Genomic DNA, 6717 nt, shown 5'->3' with positions numbered 1-6717 from the left:
AGGGGTTTTTAACTATGGATTTCCCCATGAAATCATTGTGTAATGTGTTGATTGAATTATTTCTCTCGTATGCTTCATGATTTCACGATTGTTTAATTGTTTCCGTTGATGAGTAAAGTAGATTCAAGTCTATTGTTTTAGTAAATTACAATTAGTAGTTTGAATATACATGGTATCATAGTAGAAATCACTCTAGAAGAGGAGAATACAAGTTTTTCTTTTGCAAGTGAAATCGAATATGCAGTATCATTCTTCAGAGCCAGTAGGATGTCATTCTATGGATTGAGACTCATATATGCCCTTGAGGATAGTTTGAACTATATTTCTTGGAAGGACAATATGGAGGAAGTGTTGGAAGACAACAAGCTAAAGGAATTCATAGAGAAATGTATTCCTAAGCCTCCAGTAACTGATGCTCAAGATCTAGCAAAGTGGAGGAAATGTTTTGCAAAGGCAAGAAGGATCATACTAGAAGGAGTTTAAGATCACATTGTCTCGAACATCCATGGGAAGGAGACTCCATATGAAATGTGGAATTCATTTACATACCTGTTTCAGAATAGTAGTGACCAAAAAAGCTGGCACTGAAGGAAAAGCTTAGGAAAATCAAGAAGGATAAGGTTGACACAATACAAAAGTACTTAAGTAAGTTCACCCAATGTTAGGATAATCTTGGAAGTGTTGGTGTTACAGTTTTTGAAGATGATCTGGTCAGCTTAACACTTCTAGGCCTTCCCAAGAATTGGTACAACTACCAGGATTTAGTAAATGAGAGGGAGAAGCTACTAGAGTGGAAGCATTTGTGGTTTGACTTGGTGCAAGAAGAGATTTGGCAGAACACCAGAGATAGATCCTCATCCAAGCATGATGATGAGCAGAATTGTGCCTTGGCTGGAAAGGCAAAGAAAGGGAAAGGGGAGTCATCCCATTCCAAATCAGATTAGTCAAGCAGGTAAGAAGAAGGAAATGTCAAAGAATAAATGTGTTCATTTCCATGAGCTGGGACACTATGCCATGAAGTGTCTACACAAGAAGGTCAGCAAGAATCCCTCAGGAGTAGCGGTAGGTGAATCTCTTACTTAACAATTCGAGTTGGATTTCACCCTCATTGCTTTCATTTTGGCATTGGTGATGGGTAGTGTGTGATATATGGATAGTGAAGCCTCATTCCATATGACTGGAAACAAAGAATTCTTCAGTGACTTGGAGGAGAAGGACCTTCAGATGCACATCGAATTGGGAGATGATGGAAGTTATATGCATCAGTACTGTTACTTTTCAGAGGGATTCTAATTCTCCTCTCACATTAAAATATGGCATGTATGTTCTAGGTCTAAAGAAGAATTTAGTTTCAGTTGCTATGTCGGATAACTGTTGCTACAATGTGATATTTAGAAAAGGAAATACTTTCCTTTGTCACATAGCCTCAGGACAAGTGAAGCGGATTAGGTTTTGGGTGAAGAACCTTTAAAATTTGGATGTAGAATATTGTGCAGCATTAAGCACAAAAGCAAAGAAGGTGCAGAGCCTCTAAGACATCAGTGAATTATGGCATAGAATATTGGGCGATCTTCACCATGGAGCTTTGAAGATCATGGAGCAAATTTCTACAGGACTTCCCAAGGGTGCACTAAAGTAGAGAGATGCATGCAAAGGGTGTACATTGGGGAAGTACACTAAAGCCACCTTTCATGATAAGGATAGTCGAGCGCAAATGATCCTTGAAAATTTTCACTCATATGTGTGTGGACCATTCTCGATAGCCTCCATGGCCAAGCATAGGTATTATGTAATATTTGTAAATTGTAGGTTTTAACCTTGTGTAGAATTTACCTGTAGACGAATTCTAAAAAATACAAAATAAACAATGACAAGAATATAAAACAAATACACAAATATTTCCCCTGGATACCAAAACTAGGACTACCAAATTGATTTTTCATTATGTTCCTTTCAATGTTATAATACATATATATACATGTTGAAGCATTCATAAACCCTAATCCATTAACCCTCGATTAGAACATAGTTGTAGTTCTCTTGACTGGATCTACAAAATGCCATAGGCATAAAACCATCATGCCCAAAAACCATGTGTGAAACCCATGCACAAAACCAAAGGTAGGTCCACCCACCTAATATAGGGTCCAAAACAAAAATCCGTCTAGGGAGGTTATTAGACCCCTGAAAGCCCCCCGTTGCACCCGATTGTTACACAACATTTTTTCACTGTCCCTGTACTCTTTGTTCCTTGATCCTAGAGGACCTGTACAATGAACCCTGCATGCTTTGCATTCATGAAGAAACTCCCATTGTGTCCCTCTTCATGAGCATATCAATTCCCTTTTGCACCATTTCCCCTGAAACTTCTGTTTTGCCCAGTTTACAAGACCGACGCTAATGACCTTTGTCTCCCCCATGATGATGTGCAAAGAATAGCACTATCCCTCATGCTGACTGGAATGACTGATCTGTGTTCCAATCGCACCGATCTTGTTTTGGAAATTTTTTTAAATTAGGAAACGAAGCTTCTAGCTCTAGAAGCTTCGTAATGGAAGTCTAGTAAATGGTTTGGCCGGATGGGGTAAAGGATGTCAGTTTGGGCTCCTTTCCCCTATAATGATGGAACTACCTCAAGGGATAAGCCCTTCTCCCATGAGAAGAGGATCCATTTCCCATCCATTTTTCCTATATAAACCTCCCTTCTTCCCAAGCACAAGCTAGTGTTAGTTTTGTAGTGTTGATATTGGTGTGCTTATGTTATTTTGGTTTGGAGAAGACAACAAGCTATTACTAGTTGTAGCTATCTAATTGTGTGATGGAGAAGTGTGATTTGGTTTGGAGTGAAGCCTAAAGAGAAGAGCCTTAAAACTATCGTTGATTGAGGCCATCATGGAATGCTAGCAAAAGTGTGTGGGAACCTGGTCTTGTCAGAGGAGGACTACAACGTCAAGACAAATGGTTGTAATCTCTCTTTGATATTAATACATGCAACTATCAATTGATTTCCTACATTTTTTTCATCTTACATATTCATGGCTTAATGTTTCTTGACTTGTTAAGTAGTTTGAATTGTAATTTGTCTATTATCACATTTTTTTTGCTGTTGTTTACTTGTTTCAGGGGCTTGAAGAAAGAAGCGAGAGATAGTTGGGGCGAGCAAGAAAGGACATCATCAAATAGGATAAGCAGACTAAGAGGTAGGCCCTCTTAATTGGTTCTAACCTAAGGAAATCTTCCATAGAATGTATCTATTGTGGCTAAACCCATCATCGGGCTAGAGGAATTCGTTTGTGCCCGCACTTATAATTTTACTTCACCACGCCGGCGCAATGAATAGTGGGGGTTGACACCCCCCACACGTGTAACTAGTCGTGGAAAGAATATAACACACACCCAACATAGATGATCTCTCACATAAGTGTTGGATTTTCTTCATGCAAAAGAAATATCAGACGTTCTATAAAATGTGTGAATTTAAAGTACTTCTTTAGAAAGACACTGGCAGGAAAGTGAAGGCTCTCAGGAGTGATAACGGTGGATTATAAATGTTGAATGAATTCAATAAAATTTTTGCATCAGAAGGCATTCGACAGGAGTTAATAACACCCCATGATTCACAACAGAATGGGGTTGTTGAAAGGAAGAACAGAAGTATTGTGGGAGATGCAAGGGCGATGTTACATGATCAAGGCCTACAGTTACACTTGTGTAATGATGCATGAAACACATCGTATATGTGAAAAATAGGAGTCCTCATTGGATTCTCAGTATGAGTACGCTAGAAGAATCTTTTTCAAGTAAGAAACTAGATGTGGAACACTTTAGGATCTTTAGTCCATCAGTTTATTGGCATGTTACTAAGGATGCAACGAAAAATCTAGAGCCAACAGCTGAGTTTGGCATATTTGTGGGGTACACTGATACACCTCACAACTATTGGGTGTACCTACCATCTCACAGGATGACAGTTGTTCGTAGAGATGTGAAGTTCGATGAAGAGAAGGCCATGAGATGTTCCCTTGAGAGGGAGATTCAGTTGCATGGAGATGAGGAGCTTTTAGCTCCAAAGGAAGAACCTCAGGATGATGTGGAGAAGCCACATGTAGAGGAGTAGAGAGTGGAAGCACCCACTCATGTAGAGACTTCTAGATATGGGAGGAAGCCCCCAGAAAGGTTGACAGATTGTTGCATGATTATAGAGAGAATGTGGGAGCACCCACATCATAGCACAGGCAGAGGAGTTCACCAGATTAGTACATTGGCTACATGGATCTTATGAGCGAGAGTCTAGAGATTGAGCCATCCTCATTCGAGGAAGAAGTGCAACAAGCAGTATGGGTTAATGCCATGTTAGAGTAGTATGACTCCATTATTAGAAACAGTGTTTGGGAAGTAGTCCCAAGACCAACAGACAAGTCAGTGGTGAGTTTCAGATGGGTTTACAAGGTAAAGAAAGTAGCAAATGGGAGTTTCGAGAAACACAAGGTGATATTTTTGGACAGAGGGTTCTCTCAAGTGGAGGGAGTTGATTACGAGGAGACCTTTTCTCCAGTATCAAGGTACTCTTCAATCATTTCTATTATAGCACTTTCAGTACATATCGGATGGAATATACATTAGATGGATGTGAAGATAGTATTCCTCAATGGAGTGATTGAGGAAGAGATGTACATTGAGCATCCAGAAGGATTTGAGACCTTCTATAGAGAGTCAAACATGTGCATACTCAAGTGAGTGTTGTATGGATTGAAACAAGCACCTCGTGCTAGGTACACCGGGATTGACAGTTATTTCACCAGGTTGGGCTTCACCAAACATGAATAATATGAAAACCTTTACCATATTATGGTTGAAGGTAAATTGTTGATTCTAGTAATATATGTCAATGATTTAATTCTAACGGGTGATGAGAAGCTAGTACAATCTTTCAAAGAGGATCTTTCTAAAGAATTCGAGATGAAGGACCTAGGGCTGATGCATTATTTCCTTGGTATGGAAGTATGGTAAGGAGATGAGGAATTGTTTGCCTCTTAGGGAAAGTATGCAAATGAGATATTGAATAAGTTCCACATGGAGAGAAGCAAACCCATGGAGACTCCTCTAGCAGGGAATTGGAGGAAGGAAGATGCTACTTCTAGTGAAGTAGTGGAGGCTACTATTTACAGGCATCTTGTGGGTTCACTTATGTATTTGGTGAACGCACGATTGTACATCTATTTTGTAGCTAACCAACTTAGTCAAGAAATGGTTAAGCCAACCAAACTCTATTGGAAGGTATCTAAACATGTGTTGAGATACCACAGAGACACCACTGGTTTGGCCTTTGGTACAGACGGACAGAGGGAGTGAAGCTACAAGGCTTCACATATGTATATTGCATAGGGAGTCCATCTGACAGGAAGAGAACATAATGGGGAATCTTCAATATTGGGTCAGCAACAGTTTCTTGGTACAACAAGAAGCAGAGATTAGTTGCACTTAGTTCGGAAGAAGCAGAGTACATGGCTACTAGTCAAGCAACTTGTGAAGCTATCTGGATGAGGAAGATCCTTGTTGGGTTGTTTTCTTAGAAGATGATGATGTAATCTAATATTATTTTTTTTGTAAGCTTGGTAGGACTCTCGGATTTCCGAGTTTACATGTCCATTATTCACCCCACTATAGGGGGAGGGTAGCACAAGATTTGAACCCAAGATCTCTGGTTCGCTGAGACTTCATTCCATGGCCATTTCCACTTAAACTACCCCAGGCAGACATAATATAATATTATTTTATTATTTCCACTATTATTTTATAATTTCCTTAGGAGGCCCATTTTAGACCTCGAAATTTCCCTAATGGCAAACATATTGGCTAAGGCACTATCAATAGGAAAAATTGAGTTCCATAGAGGCAAGATTGGGGTATCTAATAATCCCTTTCTTGTTGAGAGGGAGTGTTGAAAATGCAACAAGAAAATCTAAATATAATTTTGTCCTTGAATTAAATTAAGAATAAAATTGTAATTACACATCACAAGACAACTTGTATAAGTTAACTAAGTTAAATTGACTTAGTTGGCTAAGTTAATCTGATTTGAGGATCTAACTTTAGTCATGTAGAGTGTATCCTACATTATAGGAGCCTTGGTTGAGTTTATTTTGAGTTCTAATTAATTAATTTAATTTAACTGAGTTAAATGCAGTTAAACTAGTTCCACAGAGGTTGCTCGGGCTTGAGCAAATCATTGTAATCTTCTCATATTTTCTGACTAATGCAATATACAAATAGCAGGGTTTTTTAGTTTGTTTCCACTGATGAGTAGAGTATATTCAAGTCTATTTTTTTAGTAAATTACAATTAGCAGTTTGAATTTACAAGGAATTTCTACATATCAATCTTACTAAAGAACTTGGAACCCTTAAGCTAATCAAAAATATCATCAATCTACTGGATCAAGAATCATTTTTTAACATTTATGTTATTTAGGGTTCTATAATCAATTCAAATTCTCCATGTCCCATCCTTCTACACCAACACAATTAGGTTCCCTCAATGTGAGGAGCTCAATAGAATGTGGCCCTTTTGGATGAGATGATGAATCTAATATTTTATTTTCTTATTTTATAGAAGAAAAAATTTATATATTGGGTCATTATGTAAAGGAGAACCAAGTGTAAATTTAATTGAATATGTGACCTAGTAATGCATAGGCATCCCCATAGATGAAGTGAA

Source organism: Pinus tabuliformis, chromosome 8 (assembly GCF_031772625.1).
Source record: "Pinus tabuliformis cultivar Carrire ecotype Pingquan chromosome 8, CPIR1, whole genome shotgun sequence".
Classification (NCBI taxonomy): domain Eukaryota; kingdom Viridiplantae; phylum Streptophyta; class Pinopsida; order Pinales; family Pinaceae; genus Pinus; species Pinus tabuliformis.
The sequence above is the reverse complement of the archived record's forward strand: the minus strand, read 5'-3'. Positions refer to the sequence as shown.